Here is a 22,880-nt window from a genome sequence, read left to right as displayed (position 1 = left end):
CCCTAAGAGAGCGCAAAGCTAATGCCTCCTGCGAAATTCAGCGAGAGGTTAGCGGAGGCACCCCTGCCGCGATCTTCGATAGCGCCCCCTGACTTACCGCCGGACACTATGTCCGACAGGGTCAAGGGGGCCTACCTGCGGCCGGGGCAGCACAAATTAAAGGGGAGGTGCCGGGCGGCCATTTTTGTTGCTGGCCGCCTGCCAGCACCTGCCCCCGTTGTTGTCCCCGGCTTCCTGTGCAGCCCCCCCACGGGGTGCCGGCTGCGCTCTGTGAGCCCGGCACTTCTGTTGAGTGCCGGGCTCTTTTGCCAGCACTCCAATCCCTGGTGGCCCAGCTGGGTCCTGCTAGGCCCTTCCCCTTTAATAAGGGGAGGAAGGCCTGCAGTACCGCGGCATGACGTGCCACAGCGCGAGGCACTGCTGCACGTAGCGCTGTGATATTCACTTGCAGCACTCCAAGAGGGTGGTGGGGCACTTCCAGTAGTGCCCCGCCTCCCTCTTGGGGCGCTACCAGTGAATTTCGGTCGCTAAAAGTAGCGCCCCGGCGAAGTTAGCACCCCAAAGGGGGCGAGACCCAATTTTGCCCCCTTGGTGTCAACATAAGTGACATGCAGGGTGTTGTGTTTTGAAGAAGAGCAGGGGAGTTATCCCTGGTGTCTTGGCCAATATTTATTCGTATTATCACATTGCTATTTGTGGGAGCTTGCTGTGAGCAAACTGGCTGCTGCATTTCTTGCATTCAAAACCAGTTCTGACGAAGGGTCATCGACCTGAAACGTTAACTCTGTTTCTCTCTCCACAGATGCTGCCTGACCTGCTGAGTATTTCCAGTATTTTCTATTTTTACTTCAAAAGTACAGTAAACTCTTGTTTAAACAGCACTTAATCATCCGGAATTCTTTAATAACCGGCAAAATTCAGGAGTGGGTTTTGAGGCTTCCGCCCCAGAAGGAACGGGGCAGTAGTGTCCCAAAAATGGTGGGGAATTACTTACCACTTGTTCCCGCCATCGCTGTGGGCGCTGCAATCTTCCCCGCACAGTATCAGCTGGCCGTCCAGCCAAAGAGGAACCCAAAGATAAGTTTGACTGTATATTTGTGGGGCCAGAATAAGCAGGTGTGCTCCTTCAGCTTTTACAAAACCAACTTGGGCCATTGCCACTCCATGTCCCACCTCCCCTCCTGAGTTCGGAACACCCCCACAGAATTACCTTCTTCTGGTCTGAGATCGGCCGATATATAAATTGCCTTGGTAGGTATACCTTTCCGTTATCTGGAATTTTTAATCAACCGGCACCATCCCGGTCCCGTAGGTGCCGGATACAAAAGAGTTTACTGTACTTCATTGGCTTAAAGCGCTTTGGGACATCTTGAGGTTGTGAAAGGCGCAATATAAATGCAAGTCTTTTAAAATTTTATTTCTGCACTCTATACAATGATCGGCCTATCCCCCCACCTCCTATTAGACAATTGAGGTTTGGAGCAATTGCTTAAGTACAAATTCTTTAACCATCACAATTGCAACACAATGAGAATTCCCCCTTGCTTGCGTGTTTTTCTTTGGAACAGAAAGAGGACCAACGAAAGCTGTTGGGCTGCAACAGAGGCAATCTGCGCCCACTTGCAGATATGCCCACACCGGAATCTACAGGTAGAGACTTTAATTGGTTAGAGAAATAGGACCTTTGTAGCCTTCAAGTTCTCTGCAGGCATGGCACTGGCAATGACTTTCAAGTTCACAACCACCCTTCACATTTTTATGCTTCATATTAATTCCAATGAGGGAACATCTGTACACAAGTCAACTAGTTTTATGTAGATATATAAAGCATGTGACTGATGCCTTGTTGACTTAAGCAAGCATTTTTTATTTCCGTTCCCTCTGGGTAACCACCAGTCTGTGAAATTTTATAGAGACCAAATTGCTGATGGACTCGGGGCTTGTAGATTGTGCCTATGTGGCCTTATATGCTTGCTCTTGCAATGTCATTACATATGAATAGGAAATGATTTCACAATGAATGTTCAGCTGGGTTGTGGCCATCAACACTGGATTATACAAGTCAATGCTGGCTTCCCAGGCAGCTGTCATGTTAGAGTAAAATGATTTGCAGGCCAATATTTTGGCACATAGAAACATAGACGATAGGAGCAGGAGTAGGCCATTCGGCCCCTTGAGCCTGCTCCGCCATTCAATGCGATCATGGCTGATCATCCAAATTCAGTACCCGGTCCCTGCTTTCTCCCCATACCCCTTGATCCCTTTAGCCTTAAGAAATATATCCAACTCCTTCTTGAATATATTTCATGAAATGGCCTCCACTGCCTTCTGTGGTAGAGAGTTCCACAGGTTCACCACTCTCTGGGTGAAGAAATTCCTCCTCATTTCTGTCCTAAATGGCCTACCCCTTATCCTTAGACTGTGACCCCTGGTTCTGGACTCCCCGACCATCGGGAACATCCTTCCTGCATCCTGTCAGAATTTTATAAGTTTCAATGAGATCCCCTCTCATTCTTCTAAACTCCAACGAGTACAAGCCCAATCGACCCAATCTATCCTCATACGTCATTCCTGCCATCCCAGGTATCAGCCTGGTGAATCTTCGCTGAACTCCTTCCATGGCAAGAACATCCTTCCTCAGATAAGGCGACCAAAACTGCACACAATACTCGATGTGGTCTCACCAAGGCCCGGTACAACTGCAGCAAGACATCCATGTTCCTGTACTCAAACCCTCTCGCTACGAAGGCCAACATACCATTTGCCTTCTTAACCGCCTGCTGCACCTGCATGCTTACCTTCAGCGACTGGTGCACAAGGACACGCAGGTCTTGTTGCACTTCCCCTTCTCCCAATCTATTGCCGTTCAGATATTAAGAACATAAGAAATAGGAGCAGGAGTAGGCCAATCGGCCCCTCGAGCCTGCTCCGCCATTCAATAAGATCATGGCTGATCTGATCCTAACTGCCAATCCACTATCACAGAACCATCTCCTGAATCTAACAGAATTAGACACACGAAATAGGAGCAGGATCAGGCTACACGGCCCCTGGGCCCGCTCTGCTACCCACAGGGCCATGACCGATCCGAACCTAGACTCATGTCCAAATTCCTGCCCGCTCCCCGTAACCCTTAATTCCCTTTACTTCTAGGAAACTGTCTATTTCTGTTTTAAATTTATGTAATGATGTAGCTTCTACAGCTTTTTGGGGCAGCATATTCCATGGACCTACCACCCTCTGAGTGAAGTAGTTCCTCCTCATCTCAGTTTTGAAAGAGCAGCCCCTTATTCTAAGACTATGCCCCCTAGTTCTAGTTTCACCCATCATCGGGAACACCTTCCCTGCATCCACCCGATCCAACCCCTTCACAATCTTATATGTTTCAATAAGATCGCCTCTCATTCTTCTGAACTCCAAGGAGTAGAGTCCCAATCTACTCAACCTCTCCTCATATGTCCATCCCCTCATCCCCGGGATTAACCGAGTGAACCTTCTTTGTACTGACTCGAGAGCAAGTATGTCCTTTCTTAAGTATGGACACAAAAACTGTACGCAGTATTCCAGGTGCGGTCTCACCAATACCTTGTACAACTGAAGCAATACCTCCCTATTTTTATATTCTATCCCCCTAGCAATGAAAGCCAACATTCCATTGGCCTTCTTAATCACTTGCTGCACCTGCATACTAACCTTTTGAGTTTCGTGCACCAGGACCCCGAGATCCCTTTGTACTTCACTACTTTCCAGTTTCTTGCCATTAAGATAATAACTTGCTCTACGATTTTTCCTGCCAAAGTGCATAACCTCACACTTTCCAGTATTGTATTCCATCTGCCAAATCTCTGCCCACTTACTTAGCCTGTCTATGTCCCCTTGCAGGTTTTTTATGTCCTCCTCACTCACTACTTTCCCCCCCATCTTAGTATCATCTGCAAACTTTGATATGTTACACTCGGTCCCCTCCTCCAAATCGTTAATATAGATTGTAAAGAGTTGGGGACCCAGCACTGACCCCTGCGGAACACCACTAGTTACTGATTGCCAGTCTGAGAATGAACCATTTATCCCAACTCTCTGCCTTCTGTTAGATAGCCAATCCTCTATCCATGCCAGAATATTACCCCCAATCCCGTGATTTTTTATCTTAAGCAATAATCTTTTGTGTGGCACCTTGTCAAATGCCTTTTGGAAGTCTAAATACACTACGTCCACTGGTTCCCCTTTATCCACCCTATATGTTACTTCCTCAAAGAACTCCAGCAAATTTGTCAAACATGACTTCCCCTTCATAAAACCATGCTGACTTTGTCCTATTAAATTATGATTATCCAAATGTCCTGTTACTGTCTCCTTAATAATGGACTCCAAAATTTTACCTACCACAGATGTTAGGCTAACCGGTCTATAATTTCCAGCCTTCTGTCTACTGCCCCTTTTAAATAAGGGTGTTACATTAGCAGTTTTCCAGTCTGCCGGGACCATTGCCGAGTCCAGGGAGTTTTAGAAAATTATTACCAATGCCTCCACAATCCCTACCGCCACTTCCCTCAAGACCCTAGGATGTAAGCCATCAGGTCCAGGTGATTTATCCGCCTTGAGTCCCATTATTTTACCGAGTACCACTTCCTTAGTGATTTTGATCGCGTTTAGCTCCTCCCCCCCTTTAGCCCCCTGCTTGTCCAATGTTGGGATATTCTTAGTGTCTTCTACTGTAAAGAGTGATATAAAATATTCATTCAGTGTTTTTGCCATCTCCATATTTCCCACCATTAATTTCCCAGTCTCATCCTCTAAGGGACCAACATTTACTTTAGCCACCCTTTTTCTTTTTATATAACTATAAAAACTCTTACTATCTGTTTTTATATTTTTTGCTAATTTACTTTCATGATCTATCTTCCCTTTCTTAATCAATCTTTTTGTTATTTTTTGCTGTCTTTTAAAGTTTTCCCAATCCTCTATCCTCCCACTAGATTTGGCTACCTTATATGCCCTTGTTTTTAGTCAAATACTATCCTTAATTTCTTTACTTAGCCACGGATGGCTGTCTTTTCTTTTACACCCTTTTCTTCTCAGTGGAATATATTTTTTTTGGAAGTTGTAAAATAACTCCTTAAATGTACACCACTGATCATGTATCGTCTTACCCTTTAATCTATTTTCCCAATCCACTCTACTCAATTCCACTCTCATACCTTCATAGTCTCCTTTATTCAAGCTTAGCACGCTTGTTTGAGATCGAACCTTCTCACCCTCTAATTGAATATGGAATTCAACCATGTTATGGTCACTCATTCCAAGGGGATCCTTTACTAGGACATTTTTAATTAATCCTGTCTCGTTACACAGGACCAGATCTAAGGTTGCTTGCCCCCTGGTCGGTTCAGTTACATACTGCTCAAGAAACCCATCCCTAATACACTCAATGAACTCATCCTCAAGGCAGCCCTGCCCAATTTGATTTGTCCAATTAATAAGATAGCTAAAATCCCGCATAATTATAGATGTTCCCTTATTACAAGCCTCAACTATTTCCTGATTGATACTCCGTCCAACAGAGTTGCCACAGTTCGGAGGCCTATAGACTACGCCCACGAGTGTTTTTTTCCCCTTATTATTCCTTACCTCCACCCAAACTGCTTCATTGTCCTGATCTTTTGACCCAATATCATTTCTCTGTATTACAGTGATTCCTTCCTTTATTAACATAGCCACCCCACCTCCCCTTCCTTCCTGCCTGTCCTTCCTGATCGTTAAATAACCTGGTATGTTTAATTCCCAGGCATTGTCACCCTGCAGCCATGTTTCTGTAATGGCCACAAGATCATACCCATATGTAGTTATTTGTGCCATTAACTCATCTATTTTGTTACGAATGCTACGTGCATTCAGATAGAGAACTTTCAAAGATGTTTTGTGACACTTAGTTCCTGCTTTTGCCCTTTTTATTACTTTACCTTTTACTCCATACCTTCTGCCCCTTCCTGACATGCTCTGGTTTTTAATTTCCCCACTGCTACCTAAGTCTATGACCTTCTCTGTTGTCATTTGTATTATTTGCTCTCTAGGAACCTCCCCCCCACTAGTTAGTTTAAAGCCCTCTCTACAGCCCTAGTTATATGATCCGCCAGGACTCTAGTCCCAGCACTGGCCAAGTGAAGCCCGTCCCAACGGAACAGCTCCCTCCTGCCCCAGTACTAGTGCCAGTGTCCCAGGAAGCAAAACCCATTTCTCCCACACCAGTCTTTGAGCCACGCATTTAACTCTCTAATTTTATTTGTCCCAGCCAAATGCGCTCGTGGCTCAGGTAATAATCCAGAGATTATTACCCTTGTGGTTCTGCTTTTTAATTTGGCCCCTAGCTGCTCAAACTCCCTCAGCAGAACCTCCTTCCTTGTCCTATCTATGTCGTTGGTACCAACATGGACCACGACAACTGGATCCTCCCCCTCCCACTCCAAGTTTCTCTCCAGTCCAGAGGAGATGTCCTTAACCCTGGCACCGGGCAGGCAACACAGCCTTCGGGACTCTCGCTCTCGGCTGCAGAGAACTCTATCTATCCCCCTAACGATACTATCCCCTACCACTACAACATTTCTTTTAACTCCCCCCACTTGAATGGCCCCCCGCTCCACGGTGCTGTGGCCAGGTTGCTCATCCTCCCCACAGTCCCTGTTCCCATCCTCACAGGGAGTAAGAGCCTCGAACCTGTTGGACAAGTGCAAGGGCTGCGGCTCCTCCAAAACTACCTCCTGGATCCCCGTACCTGCCTCACTTCTAGTCACACCATCCTGACCCTGGCCACGGACTACATCTGAATTAATTAATCTAATTGGTGTGACTACCTCCTGATACACAGGGTCCAGGTAACTCTCCCCCTCCCTGATGTGTCTCAGTGTTTGAAGCTCGGACTCCAGCTCTTCAACACGGAGCCGGAATTCCTCGAGCAGCCAACACTTACTGCAAATGTGATCACCGTGAGCATCAATGGTGTCCACCAGCTCCCACACATTGCAGCAGCAACACATCGCCTGATCTCCCATTCTATTTAATTAATTAAATTTATTATTCTTAAATACCCTCTGCCTCGATTCTAGATGGTGAATATCTTAGAAACTATAAACCAAAGAGATTTAAGCTTAAAAAGGGAGAAATACTTACCAACCAATCCCTTACCCCCTTTGTGGTGACGTCACACCTTGAATACATTTTACCTCTCTCCTTGCCTTCCGGTTTTTGCCACCAAAGTGGATAACCTCACATTTATCCACGTTATATTGCACCTTCCATGCTTCTGCCCACCAAAGTGGATAACCTCACATTTATCCACGTTATGTTGCATCTTCCATGCTTCTGCCCAATCACCCAACCTGTCCAAATCATCCTGGAGTTTCTCGGCATCCTCCTCACAGCACACACGCCCACCCAACTTTGTGTCGTCTGCAAATTTGGAGCTATTACATCTAGTTCCCTTGTCTAGATCATTAATATATATTGTGAATAGCTGGGGTCCAAGGACCGATCCCTGCGGTACCCCACTAGTCACTGCCTGCCACTCAGAAAAAGACCCATTTATTCCAACTCTTTGCTTTCTGTCTGCCACCCAATCCTCTATCCAAGTCAATACATTGCCCCCAATCCCATGTGCCTTAACTTTACACGCGAGAGCACCAGAGCATAATGATATCTGTTGTGTCGGTACCTTTCTACCTAGACACAATTTAGGACTCAGAACTCAGAGATTCAAACATGAAGTGCTTTATTGGAAGGAAAGGAAGTTCTGGAAAGTTCTGAACAGAGAGCTAAACTTAACCGAGAACACCCAACCATTTATCTCCTGTGACGGCGCCAACACAGGTGGGAGGAGAACACACAATACATAACATTTCCTCCCCTCTTAAATGGAAGGTCCACATTATTCCTGATGCGCTATCAATTACTCATAAAAGACTGAGAGTAAAGAGAGTAACTAAAGGCTTTTATTAACAAAAGAATGAAGGTCTGCCTCGAGTGGTCGACCAGTCCAGAATACAAAGGGGCTGGGGAGCAGTCACCTTTATACTAGGACTTGTTGGAGCAGTCAGCCGAGGCATGTCCAGGCATGTACACAGTGGAATATAAACAGTGGTTTACCACATTCACCCCTTGTTTAAAATTGAGTCCGGCGGGGTGAAGTGTATTAAAAGTTAGTGTATTGGAGTCTCTCCGGAGGTCTTGTCTGCCGCTGTGATCGGCGTGGCGACGGCAGGGGTAGTGGAGCTTCCGGCGTCGAGTCCCGCGTAGGCTGTGGCACAGGCGTGTCGTCCTCGTAGGTGTCGAGCGGGCCGCTGGGCCCAGGCCTGCCGTCTGCTGGGGCTGGATATCGGATCGTGGGGGGGGTTGGTAGTGAGTAGTGGGTTACTGCGGCCCCCGAGGGTGCAAGGTCTCTGATGGAGACTGTGTCCTCCCGCCCGTCCGGGTATGCAATGTAAGCATACTGGGGGTTGGCGTGGAGGAGGTCAACCCTCTCGACCAGGGGGTCCGTTTTATGGGTCCTCACGTGCCTTCTCAGTAGGACCGGCCCTGGGGACGTCAGCCATCGCGGTAGCGATGTCCCCGATGTGGACTTCCTTGGGAAGACAAACATTTTCTCATGAGGGGTGGCGTTAGTGGCAGTGCAGAGCAGTGACCGAATAGAGTGGAGCGCATCGGGGAGCACATCCTGCCAGCGGGAGGTTGGAAGGCCCCTAGACTTTAAGGCTAGCAGGGCGGCCTTCCAAACTGTCGCATTTTCTCTTTCCACCTGTCCGTTCCCCCGGGGGTTGTAACTGGTGGTCCTGCTTGTGGCAATACCCCTAGTTAGCAGGTACTGACGGAGTTCGTCGCTCATAAACGATGAGCCCCGGTCGCTATGGATATAGCTGGGGAAACCGAACAGGGTGAAGAGGTCGTTCAGACATTTAATGACCGTGGCACTGGTCATGTCCGGGCAGGGGATGGCGAACGGGAAACGGGAGTACGCATCAATAATATTGAGGAAGTACACATTGCGTTCGGAGGAGGGGAGAGGCCCTTTAAAATCAACGCTCAGGCGCTCGAAGGGGCGAGTGGCTTTTATCAGGTGGGCCCTGTCTGGTCTATAAAAGTGCGGTTTGCACTCAGCGCAGACTTGGCAGTTCCTGGTCATGGTCCTGACCTCCTCAATAGAGTAAGGCAGGTTGCGGGCCTTGATGAAGTGGAAGAACCTGGTGACCCCCGGGTGGCAGAGGTCATTGTGGAGGGCCCGCAGTCTATCGATCTGCGTGCTGGCGCAGGTGCCACGCGATAGCGCATCCGGGGGTTCATTGAGCTTCCCAGGCCGGTACAAGATCTCGTAATTGTAGGTGGAAAGTTCGATTCTCCACCTCAAGATCTTGTCATTTTTGATTTTGCCCCTCTGCTTGTTGTTAAACATGAAAGCAACTGAACGTTGGTCAGTGAGCAGGGTAAATCGTTTTCCGGCCAGGTAGTGCCTCCAATGACGCACAGCCTCCACAATCGCCTGGGCCTCCTTCTCAACAGCAGAGTGTCTGGTCTCCGGGCCTTGGAGGGTTCGTGAAAAGAAGGCCACGGGTCTCCCCGCCTGATTGAGGGTAGCGGCCAGGGCAAAGTCGGACGCGTCGCTTTCCACCTGGAAGGGGATGGATTCGTCCACTGCGTGCATGGTGGCTTTGGCAATGTCTTCCTTGATACGGTGGAAGGCTAAGCGGGCCTCTGCCGTCAAGGGAAAAGAGGTGGGCTTGATCAGCGGATGGGCCTTGTCCGCATAGTAGGGGACCCACTGGGCATAATAGGAGAAAAACCCTAGGCACCTCTTCAGGGCCTTGAGGCAGTGGGAGTTCCATAAGGGGACGCATCCGGTCGGGGGTCGGGGCCGATGACTCCGTGTTCCACAACACAGCCAAGGATGGCGAGGCGGTTTGTGCGGAATATGCACTTCTCCTTGTTATATGTCAGGTTCAGGAGTTGGGCGGTGTGGAGGAATTTTTCGAGGCTTGCGTCATGGTCCTGCAAGTCACGGCCGCAGATGGTCACATTGTCCAGATATGGGAAAGTGGCCTGCAACGCATTTTGATCTACCATCCGGTCCATCTCCCTTTGGAAGACGGAGACCCCATTGGTGACGCCAAAGGGAACCCTAAGGAAGTGATAGAGGCGGCCGTTTGCCTCAAAGGCAGTATACTGGCGGTCCTCAGGGCGGATAGGGAGCTGGTGGTACGCTGATTTCAGGTCAATGGTCGAGAAGACGCGGTACTGCGCGATCTGGTTGACCATATCAGCTATGCGGGGGAGTGGGTAGGCGTCCAGCAGGGTGTAGCGATTTATTGTCTGGCTGTAGTCGATGACCAGGCGCTGCTTCTCGCCGGTCTTAACGACCACAACCTGGGTTTGCCAGGGGCTGGTGCTGCCCTCAATAATCCCTTCCTTCAGGAGCCGCTCCACTTCGGTTTTAATGAAAACCCTGTCCCCGGCACTGTATCGCCTGCTCTTTGTGGCGATGGGCTTACAGTCGGGGGTGAGGTTAGCAAACAGTGGGCGGGGGGGGGGGGTGACTCAGTGTGGAGAGGTTGCACCTGGTGCACGGCGGGCAATTTGGGAGCTGCTGGCTGCGGACTGTGAGTGGGGGTAGGGGTCCACCGTACACCATCGTAACACTTTTAAGGTGGCACTGAAAATCTAACCCCAGCAGGACGGCAGCGCAGAGGTCGGGCAGGACCAGAAGTTTAAAATGATCGTACACGGTCCCGTCTACTACGAGTGTCACTACGCAGTAGCCGCCGATGTCCGCCGACTGGGACTCGGAGGCCATAGAAATCCACTGGTGCGCAGGCAGGACTGGGAGAGAGCAACGCCGCACCGTGTCGGGGTGGATGAAGCTCTCCGTGCTCCCAGAGTCAAAAAGGCAGATTGTATCGTGGCCATTTACCTTAATGTCCATTGTGGAACTGGCCAGCTGGTGCGGTCTCGCTTGGTCCAGTGTAACGGATGCCAGCGTAGGGGTCGGTGTGTCGCTGCGGGTATCAGATGAGGCGGTGTTGGGGGCCTGCTGCGTTCCGGCTGTCGTCCAAGATGGCGGCGTCCATGATCCCCATGTGGCTGGAGGCGTCCAAAATGGCTGCTGTACCGGTGGTTCGCACATGGCCGGGGAGGCCCAAGATGGCAGCCCGCATGGCCCACACGCGGCGCTGCTGGGGTTCGGGGTGGCTTTGGCCCTGCAGACGTTAGCATAGTGTCCCTTCTTCCCGCAGCCCGAGCAGATCGCGTTTTTCGCCAGGCAGCGCGCTCTGGGGTGTTTTGCCTGGCCACAGAAGTAGCATTTCTGGCCTTGGGGCACTGCTGTCTGGTCTTGGGACACTGCTGCGGTAGTTGGGCCGTTGCTGGGGTGTGGCACGGCGCTATGACGCGGTCCTACCGTGTCCCAGGCTGTCATTCCCCGCGGCGTCCACGGTGCAGAGGAGTAGGCATCCATGCCCCGGTAGGCTGCATCCAATGATAGTGCGAGTTCAGAGGCCTTGTTGAGGTCGAGGTCACTCTGCTCCAACAGTCGCTGTCGGGTGTAATTGGATCTGTGGCCCGCTACAAAAGCGTCCCGGATAAGTTCCTGTGTACACGGCGGCCTTTACATCCTTACAACCACAGGCCCGGCCAAGCACAGACAGTGCCTGAAGGTATTCCACGGTCGATTCCCCAGGTTGTTGTTTACGACTCCCCAGAAGGTGCCTGGTGTACACTTCGTTCACTGGGCGCGTGTACTGGTCCTTGAGGAGCTTGATAGCGTCCGCGTACGAGGTCGCGTCTTGGATGACCGAGTACACTCGGTGGTTCACTTTGGAGGTCAGGACATCCAGTTTGTCCTCTTCCGATTTGATTGCTGCGGAGGCGGTCAGGAATTTTTCGAAACACTTAAGCCAGTGAGTAAACTTGGTGGATGAGTCCGCCTCCCGATGATCTAAGTCCAGGCATGCTGGTGTGAGGATCTTCTCCATTATAAAAATTTTGTTAATAAAATTGATGCGCTATCAATTACTCATAAAAGACTGAGAGTTAAGAGAGTAACTAAAGGCTTTTATTAACAAAAGAATGAAGGTCCGCCTCGAGTGGTCGACCGGTCCAGAATACAAAGGGGCTGGGGAGCAGTCACCTTTATACTAGGACTTGTGGGAGGAGTCAGCCGAGGCATATCCAGGCATGTACACAGTGGAATACAAACAGTGGTTTACCACAATTCCTCAACATGTAAGTTACTTTCAATGCACTCAACTAACCAAGGGTAGAGGTAGACTGCCTCAAACCCTGACTTTACCCTGGGGTTTATTCTGCCCCAGTCTTGTGGGTAAGTCGCTAAGCCCACAGATCCAAGCGCCTTGGAGGCCGCCGCTCTCTGACAGGATACCGGCGGTCATCGCTGGCTTCCACAGCAGTAGGCATTGACACAGGCCTAGATGGAGAAGGTGCCTGTGTCAGTTGAAAGTCAGGAGTTTGCACAGGTGGAACAGTCTCTTTGACTTCCTGTGTTGGAGAAGAGCACTGTGGCAAGGGATGCTGGTTTGCGGCATCATCCGGAAACAGTTGAGGCCAACCAGCCGTTGGAGCCTCTGTGGCTGTCTCTGCTCCTAGCAACAGTTGATCTGTGTGTCTTCTCCAGACGACGTCCTCAGCAGTCTCAACCGTGTAAGACACAGGGCCCGTCTGCGCGATCACCATAGCTGGAACCCATTTCGGTCCAGTGTTGTAGTTTCGAGCTAGGACGTGCTCTCCAGGGTGAAACCGTCTCTCCTTGGCTCTTTTCAACTTGAGCTTGTTGTTGACAATGGACAACCTGTTCTGCCCTTGGAGGTTTGAGTAAGTCAAAACTTGTCCGCAACTGCCTCTTCATCATGAGCGAAGCGGGGAAGTTTTGGTTGTGGCATGCGGCTCGTTCCTGTAGGACAACGGGAAGCTGTTCAGACATTGGTGAATTGAGCCTTGACCTTGCGATGCCTTCAAGGCGTGCTTCAAAGTTTGCACGAACCTTTCTGCCTGGCCGTTAGTAGAGGGATGATATGGCGCAGACCTGATGTGTTGGACACCATTCACATGCAGGAAGGTTGCAAACTCCTGTGATACAAATTGTGGACCGTTGTCACTTACGAGTTGTTCCGGTGAGCCATAACGGCTGAGCATCTCACCAAGTTTCTCAATTGTTTTCTCTGCCGTGGTAGACCTCATCACAGCGACCTCCGGCCACTTGCTACGAGCATCTACAACTACCATAAACATCTTCTCTTTGAAAGAACCGGCGAAGTCCACATGTACTCGCTGCCACACTTCTGCAGGCCAATCCCAGGGGTGTAGGGTTGCCAGCTGTGGAACATTCCGGACCCTTTGACATGGGGAACATGTTTTGGCTTTCTCCTCAATATTCCCATCGAGACCTGGCCACCAGAAGTAGCTTCTTGCCATTTCCTTCATCCGAACCATCCCACTGTGGCCTGTATGAAGTTGTTGCAGTATAGGTTCCCTCAGAGGTGGCAGAATGATGACACGGCGTCCCCAAAGAAGACAACCTGCCTGGACGGAGAGCTCATTTCTTTTTGAAACGTAAGGTTTCAAACTAGGAGAATCTCCTACAGCTCTCCCTCGAATGACATCGTCCATTACCTCAGACAGGACTGGATCGGTGCGGGTGTACCTTCGCACCTGAACTGCAGTGACAGGTGCTCCCTCCACTTGTCTAAAGTAGAAGATGCCTATCTGACGAGGCTCTGGGGGAGTAACAGGCAAGGGTAGCCTCGAGAGACCGTCTGCGTTGCCGTGCAAGTCTGATTTGCGATATTTGATGTCGTATGTGTGTCCTGACAACAGTAAAGCCCACCTTTGCATCCTGCTTGCAGCGAGAGACGGAATTCCAGTGTGGGGCCCGAAGGTTGAAGTCAATGGACGGTGGTCCGTCAGGAGTGTGAACCTTCTCCCAAACAGGTACTGATGAAATTTTCGAATTCCAAAAACGATTCCCAAGGCCTCGCGCTCGATCTGCGCATAGTTACTCTCGGCCTTGTTCAAGGTGCGTGATGCGAAGGCGATAGGTTTCTCTTCACCCGAAGGCATGATGTGGGATATGACTGCTCCCACACCATATGGTGATGCATCACATGCTAGCTGCACGGGCAGCTTTGGGTCGAAGTGTGTCAGGACCTCCGATTTCAGCAATGCTTTCTTTGCTTGGGCGAAAGCTTCATTGCACAGTTCAGTCCATTTCCATGTTTTGCCTTGACATAGCAACATTGCTGAAGCCGTTACATCAGTTGCTAAGTCTGGAATAAACTTCCCATAGTAGTTAAGTAGCCCCAGAAATGAATGTAACTGGCTCACATTCTGGGGTGCTGGGGCCTCCACGATCGCCTTGACCTTTGACGGCGTCTTATGCAGGCCAGTAGCGTCAATCACATGCCCCAGGTACTCAACTGAAGACTGAAAGAATTCACATTTGTCTTTACGAACTCGGAGTCCGTACTCTTTCAGTCGTTGTAGTGTCGCATCCAAGTTCAGAAGATGATCCTCCTCATTTGTCCCAATGACAAGGATGTCGTCCAGGTAGCACTGGACTCCTGGCAGTCCACTCAAAATCTGATCCATTGCCCTTTGGAATAGAGCAGGGGCCGACGTAATTCCAAACGGAAGGCGGCAGTACCTGTATAGCCCCTTGTGTGTCACAATTGTCAGCAGCTCCTCTGATTTGTCATCGACATGCATTTGTAGATAAGCCTGGCATAAGTCTATTTTGCTGAATTTTTGCCCTCCGGCCAGGCCCGTAAAAAGATCCTCAATGAGGGGATGAGGGTACTGTTCCACAGACAGCACCGGGTTAATAGTCACTTTAAAATCCCCACAGATTCGAACAGATCTATCCTTTTTCAGGACAGGAGCAATGGGTGTGGCCCATTTGCTCCCGCTCACAGGCTCCAGGACTCCATTCTCGACTAAGGCCTCCAAGTTAGCCTCAACTTTTGGCCTAATTGCATAGGGTACAGGTTGGGCTTTGTGAAACTTCGGCTTGCTGTCAGGTTCAATGTCCAGTCTCACGCTGATCTTTTTCATGCTCCCAAGTTCCCCATTGAAGAGTTCTGTATATTTGTTTAACACTGCAGTCAGACCTGACTCCCCTTTTGACATCATGCGGACTGTAGGCCAGTCCAGCATGATTTTCTCTAGCCACGCATGTCCCAGTAGCGATGGGTAATTTCCCTTTACCACATATAGTGGCAGTTTTGCAGTCTGTCCGTTCAATTTAACTGTCACCTCAATGGCGCCTCTCATGGGCACAGGTTCGCCGGTATACGTCTTTAGCACAATGTTTGTTGGCTGAAGGGTAAAATGCTTTAGCATTTTGTTGTAGACAGTGTCTGAAACAAGGGACACAGCCGCGCCTGTGTCCACCTCCATCCGCACTGATTGTCCCTCCACTAGTGGTGACACCCAGTAGCCATTTAAATCACCTGCAACCGTCAGTATGTGCACCTCTTCCTCCTCAGAGGTGTCGCTCCCCTCTGTTTTGCTTGTTCCATCATACTGCACTGAATGAACACTTTTTTTTCTCTTGTCCAAATACAGACATTTTGCTTCCATGCTTCCCAGCTCTGTCTGTTCTTTTTTTTAAACCTCTACAGGCACGTTCAATGTGACCCTTTTTGCCACAATTTCGGCATTCCAGCTCCGTACACCAGCAGTCATTAGCATGATGGTCCGTTTTCCCACAACGGTAACATGTGCCGTTCCGCGCACCTTCAGGCTCAGACGACACCTTGTGAACTCTCGCTGTTGCACTCAACTGGTGAGCCTCCCTTTCCACCATCTCCATGGAGACACTAACTTCAATGGCCTTTTCAAGAGTAAGGTTGTCCTCAGTAAGAAGGCGCTTCTGTGTGTCTGCATTTTGCAGACCACGCACGAGTCTGTCTCTAATGGTGTCCTTCAGCACCTCCTTGAACTCGCAGTGTTCTGATAACCTTTTTAAAGCAGCAATAAACATTGTCACTGATTCCTCCTCCTCTTGATTCCGTTTGTGAAATCTAAATCTCTCAGCAATAACCAGAGGTTTTGGTGAAAAATGTGCTCCAATAATTTCCACTAGTTGCTTATATGTTTTAGTTCCTGGCTTATCTGGTTGCACGAGGCTGCGAAGTAAATTGAATGTCTTCGGCCCGATTACACTCAAAAAGGTAGGCATGACCTTTTCATTTGCCACCACATTCACCAATACAAAATAGTCAAAACGTTCTGTATATGCGCTCCATTGCTCCACATTTTCATCAAAATCACCGATGTTTCCTAATATAGTAGCCATCTCACGTTTCAAATTAAAATTTCTGTTTACTCACTGCACCCGTCTCTGTTCCGAGTGTTTTGTAGTCGAAAACAGGAAAGTTCCCACAACACAGATTCATCCGATCCTCGTCGCCACTTGTTGTGTCGGTACCTTTCTACCTAGACACAATTTAGGACTCAGAACTCAGAGATTCAAACATGAAGTGCTTTCTTGGAAGGAAAGGAAGTTCTGGAAAGTTCCGAACAAAGAGCTAAACTTAACCGAGAACACCCAACCGTTTATCTCCTGTGACAGCGCCACCACAGGTGGGAGGAGAACATACAATACATAACAATATCTATATATAATGGTCATTCAGTGGTGCAAGGTGGAAAATTGTATCGAGAAGTAATTTAAAGGGCCTAGTGAAGATTCATTCAACAGCTTTAAGTCTGTTTACAGCACTAATTTTATTGACTTTATTTCCACTTGGACATTCATGAGCCTCTGTGGTAATTGTTCTATGTCTTTGCTAAATCTTCAGCTTAATGAGTGTCAAAAATTGGTTCCTCGATGGGAATCCCCATCACCTTTTGGAGGACCAGTGGAGGCTTGCCTGGCAGGCCTGGTCACATCAGAGCTGTTCTCTCTGTTGTCCAGCACTTACACACTGCATGTTCAGATAGAAGTGCACAACCTTGCTTTGGCAGGGAAGCAGTGCCTCAAATGTTTCTATTCTCTTCTCCCTCTAGGCCATTGCCCTTGGCATCTTTCCTCTGCCTGACATTCTATGAGAATTTCAATGGTCCCATGTGGATAAAGGAGCATTGTTTTCCCTTCTGCATTCCTTGAAGATGTTCTTCTTTCCAAAGGAGCTTAATAATCTCCAAATGAACAAATTACCATGTCTGCCAATATAAACTTCTGCAGGTCATTGCTAATATGAACTTTAACTTTGAGCACTGTTTGACATGTAACAGTGGCATCGGGAAGCTCTACAATCTATGTATTAATTAAATAGACTTTACGGCTCAAACAAGCCATTCACCCCAATCAGTCTATGCCAGTGTTTATGCTCAATACAAGCCTCCTCCTACTCTACTTCATCTAACCCTATCTGCATATCCTTCTATATCTTTCTCCCTCATGTGTTTATCTAGTTTCCCCTTAAAAAGGCATCTATGCAATTCGCTTCAACTACTCCATGTTGTAGCAAGCTCTACTCTCAGGTTAAGAAGTCTCGCTTGAATTCCTTATTGGATTTATTAGTGACTATCTTCTATTTATGGCCCTGGGTTTTGTACTCCCCGACAAGTGGAACCATCTTCTCTACATCTTCTCTACATCTACCCTATCGAACACTTCCATAATCTTGAAGACCTCTATCAAGTCACCCCCTCGGTCTTCTCCTTGAGAAAACAGCTCCAGCCTGTTCAGCCTTTCCTGGTAGTTAAAATTTACTAGTAGATCTTCTTGGGCAGTCAGGACCTGGAGTATGGCTCCTGTTTACTGCAGACCCATTGCTGCCCAAATATAATGATGGTTTACACACAGTTGTGGCACTGCAGCAGAAAACTTTGAATCTGTGGTTCATGCAGGGTGTGCTGACCTCTGTCCTAATTCCAATATAAGACTCCATTGCATGAACTTCCATGCCAAGCGCGCTAATTCGTAAAATCAGAGATTACCTGAATATATTGTTTCGGATAATTTACCAACCTCAAAACTTTCTTTCTTAAAGTATTGCAGGCTATCGTAATTGGACTTCAAGGCATCCATTAGTGAATAAACTGTGTTATTGGGTGTAGTTTGGGAAAATATTAAAATGTTCTAGGTTTTTATACAAAAATGTAATTTAGATCCCTGGCCCTCTCCTCTTTCTCATTTACATGTGGCCTCTCTGATACCATGCAGTCAGCTTGCATATGTATGCTGATAATACCCAAATGTACCTTTTCTACCACTTGACTCAACCCCAGGAATACCTCTGTGCTGCCAGACTGCTTGTCTTAACTTTAAATTGTGGATGAGCGAAAACTTCGTCCAAACAAGCATCAGTAACACCACTGACAAATTAAACTCCGTACCGTGAGGATGACTCCATCCACCCGCTTCCAGGTGACCTGTGTGCACCTTTGGTGTGCTGCTCAACCCAGCGCTGAATTTCAAACCCTATGGGCTAGATTTTCAGTAGCTTGCGCCAGCAGTTAGCGCCTTAAGAGAAGTGATTTCCGGGCGCTATGCGTGTAGCGCCCGGGCGCAGTGCAGTTTGCGCCCCGCCCCAAATTAAGTTGCCCGTTAGCGCCGGCGCAAAGTTTAGCGCCCGCCCGAATGCGCGCGCAGAAAATGACGTCACATCCTCGTGCAACGCCCTTTGGCCGCCCCGATTGCAAACTTCAGTCGGACCGCCCCATTGTGCGGCGGCCGGCCGGAGCGTTTGGAAAAAGGAACGCAACACAACCAGCGCGGGCCCCGGAGGGCGCTAATTAAAGGGAACGTCCTCTCCAGTATAAAGGCCATCCTTTTTTCAGAAAACAGTCTTGTGCAACGCATTTCTGGAGACACAACAAGGAGGATTGCTAACTGGTTTCAAGCAGCAAGAGGCAGGTATTTTTGGACTCAGGCAATAGCGCTGCAAGTGGCCATTTGGGAATTAGACTGTTTGCCAGGATTTGATGGGGGCTGCATGGGGTGCCAACGCGTAGCTGCAGCGCCATATCCGTAGGGCTCGCAGATGCATTGTGAGAGGGGCAGCCCTGGTTGGAGGCAGAGGGGGCTACAGGCGTCGGCCACGTAGGCCTTACCCAGTCAGGCTATACCGCCAGCAGCGCTCCTACCTAAACATGAGTGCCGCGCGATGTGTTAGAAGGCTCCAATTCCGAAAGGAGGTGATTGCAGAGATCTGCCACCTGCTTCGCCGAGATCTGCGGCCAAAGCTCAGGTGCAGGACGTCTCTGTTGGTGGAAGTGAAGGTGACGGTGGCATTGAACTTCTATGCCTCCGGCTCCTTCCAATACGCTGCTGGGGACATAGCAAACATCTCCCGGTATGGCGCGCATTGCTGCATCCGCCACGTGACCGAAGCACTGTTCAGAAGGAGAAGCCAATTCATCTCCTTCCCCATGGCCCTCGAGTGCCAGCATCAGCGCGCATTGGGATTTGCCAGACTCGGGGAATTCCCCTTGGTGCAGGGCGCCATTGACTGTACGCATGTGGCTTTGCGGGCCCCTCTGGAGCATGGCGAGCAGTATCGCAACAGGAAGGGCTACCATTCTCTGAATGTGCAGCTGGTCTGTGACCACAAGCAGCGCATCATGGCAGTCAATGCCAGCTTCCCAGGCAGCAGCCACGATGCCTTTATCCTGCGGCAGAGTACTGTGCATGACATGTTCCAGGCACAGCCTTCCCCAAGAGGATGGCTCATCGGGGACAAAGGCTATCCTTTGTGCACCTGGCTCATGACCCCGCTCCGCGCGCCCAGGACCGCTGCTGAAGAGGCCTACAACGAGAGCCATCAAACCACCCGCAACATCATCGAGCTAACTATTGGGGTCCTCAAGCAGCGGTTCCGCTGCCTTGATCGCTCCGGAGGAGCTCTCCAGTATTCGCCGGACCGGGTCTCCCAATTTGTGGTGGTTTGCTGCATGCTACACAACCTGGCTATCCGCAGGACTCAGGCACTGCCACCTGACGTTGGACAAGCACCTCAGGAGGAGGAGCATGAGGAGGAGGAGGAGGAGCAGGAGTACGTTCCCAGGAGGGAGCGACCAGGGCCAAGGGCCGCACGACGCCACCTTATTACACGGTACTTCTAAGCCCCCTGTCAGGGAATGGCCAGGGGCCATGAGGGAAGATGAATGCAGCCGCTCCGCAAGCCCTCAGCCGGCGAAGCCAACAAACACTAAGAAGAACAACCATGGAGAATGCATGAATAAAGATAATTTTTTATTGCACAAAAATGAAAAGACCTTCCCACATGAATCCCCAAAAACAATAAACGAGCCCCACAAAAAGCCCAACAAACGACTCACTCGCACAAACTGGGGAGGAGCCATTCCACCTTTATTCAAACCGGGCCTCAACGTCGGCCTAACGCAAAAAATAAGCCCTCCAAAAGCACAACCATGGGCAAAATAAAGATGGCCACCGCCATATTAAAGGAAAGCTGCCCACACCCTCTACTGATTGGCCCACGAGGGCGAGACCTTGGCCAGCATTTTGCCTCCCCTGCCCTGCCTGCTGCTCCTTCGCAAGCTCTGCCCAGTGGCTGCTGCGAGGCTGGGGGAAGGCGCCTGAGGCTCAGATGCCCTTCCGCCAGATGCCGCTGGGGGGCGGCCTACACGGCGTTTGGGCCTCGAGGGGCCGTCTGCTGAGTGGCGCACCTGAGCCTGGCCACCATCAGCTGCAGCCGCTTGCCGTTGATGCCCCAGAGGGGGAATGGCGGCGACGGATGGCGCAATGTGGGCCAGCTGGCGTCTGGTATGCGCTGGCTGGTGCTGTGGCGCGGTGGCACTCGGCCGGGCCCGCACTGCAGGATCCGCAGCAATCAGCCGACGGGCGGCTTGCTGGGATGGTCCAGCGCGGCGCCTGCCCTGGCGATGCCTGCCTGAGACAGCACGTGTGGCAGCAGTGAGTGGCCCTGTGGTCCTGGTGTGCGCGCGCATCACATCCGCCAGGGTCTTGACGGCATCAGTCAGCATGCGGCCAGTCGCGGCAGTTGCTGCCCCGAACTCGCGCACACTGGTCGCCAGCGACTCGATGGCCTCAGGCATGCGCCCCACCACGCTCATGAGCTCCGTGTGGCGCCGGTCCGAGTCGTCGGCCATCTTATCCAGCTTCCGCACCTCCTCCGAAGTGAAGGTGTCCGGACTGGAGTCGCGACTCTCCCGCTGGGGAGGAGGGGGCCAAACTAGGGGACCCTTGCCGCGTTGGTGACGGCGAGTGTGCCGAGCAGCAGCACTCCCCTCTGATCCTTCTCCCCTTTGGGGGGAAGGCCGCGGGCCACGCGCACGGCTGCTGGGTGGCTGGACGCCACTGGTCCCAGATGCTGCATTGCCCTGCGACAGTTCCTCCAGGCACTCGTCCAGTGAGGAGGTGTCAAGCATTTCCTCCTCTCCTGCGGGACGTGACTGTTCCCCCGAAGGTCCGGCTTGCTCCTCCTCCTCCTCCTGGTCGGAGGTGCTGTCACTGGCAGCTTCAGGGTCCTGGTCGTCACCAGCTGAAAGCAGGAATGCACAAGAGTAGCTTCAGAGTGAGGAGATGGCGTCAGCGAGGGAGTTAGGACTGGTGGGATTCAGCGCATTGGTGGGACAGTGGCAAAGGAGGTAGCTCGGATGGGCCAGTGCGACGCGAGAGGGCCAAAAGGCGAGGTCCTTACCATTGCCGGGCAGTGGAGGGTCGGATACACCGCACGCTGTGGGGACAATCACACGGGCTCCCATGAGCACACACACGCGCTCCTCCAGCCGAGTGAGCTTCTGCAGCTTGGCGCGGCCACCCCTGGCACGGGCCTGGCGATTAAACGCTACTTTAGCCTGCAAGAGAAAGGACGGGCTGTAAGTGTGCAGTGAAGCCCTGATGTAGTGTGCACTGCCTCCCATGGTGGAATAGCTTGGACAGAGTGAAGCCCTGATGTACTGTGCACTGCCTCCCATGGTGGAATAGCTTGGCCAAAATGTAGAGTGCCGAATGGCCATTTGATGCTCATGACTGTCCCAATGCTGCTGGCTGAGGGCTGGCCAATAGGACTTTCAGGTCCCTTTGCCCATCATGTCAGGTGTCCATGCAAGAATGAGGAGGAGACTGGAAAGGCTACACACCTTCACAATCCTGGTCAGATCATTGTATTTCTTACGGCATTGTTTGTGGGTCCTGGGGGCCTCGCCGGTGAACGTCACCCTCTGGGCAATCTGCTTCCAGGCTTTGGTGTAGTCATGGTGGGTTGGATTCCTCCCACTCTCTGGAAACAAGATCTTGCGCCTCACCTCCAGAGCTGTGACCATTATGTCCAGATCACCCTCTGAGAAGCGCAGGGCACGCTGACGGGCCTTCTCTGGCGTTGCCATGACTCCCTGGGGCTGAGCAGCAGTGTTGAGGCCTCTTTGCAAGGCTGCAGTGTGCAGGGCGTGGCAGCAGACCAATTCGTCCCTTCCCCCTTTAAGAGCTGGTCGGCACCACGGGGTCTGCTGTCAGTGCAAAAATGACCGCACCCGTGCTGCGCCCCGCCTGGGCGCTATCCCTCTGGACCGCCGGCTTAGCGCCTAAAGATAGTAGTGCAACGCCTCTTTTAGCGCTCCACCACTCTCTTAGGGCGAAGCCACTGAATTTCCGGCAACGGGGCGCTACTTTGGGGCGGGCGCTAACTTCGGGCGGGCGCTAAGGTTAGCGCCCCAAAACTGTCTATACTGAAAATCTAGCCCTAAATCCTATGGATCACATAAGACGGCGATATTGATCGTCTCCATCTCAACCTCACTTCCATTGCTGCTGAAATCTTTTATCTGTGCCTTCCTCACCTCTAGACTGAATTTCTCCAATGCTTTCCTAGTCAGCCTCCTAACCTCCACCCTTAATA

The sequence above is a fragment of the Somniosus microcephalus genome, chromosome 9, assembly GCF_052327205.1.
Source record: "Somniosus microcephalus isolate GS21.2 chromosome 9, FLI_Smic_1.0, whole genome shotgun sequence".
Classification (NCBI taxonomy): Eukaryota; Metazoa; Chordata; class Chondrichthyes; order Squaliformes; family Somniosidae; genus Somniosus; species Somniosus microcephalus.
This window is presented reverse-complemented; position numbering follows the sequence as displayed.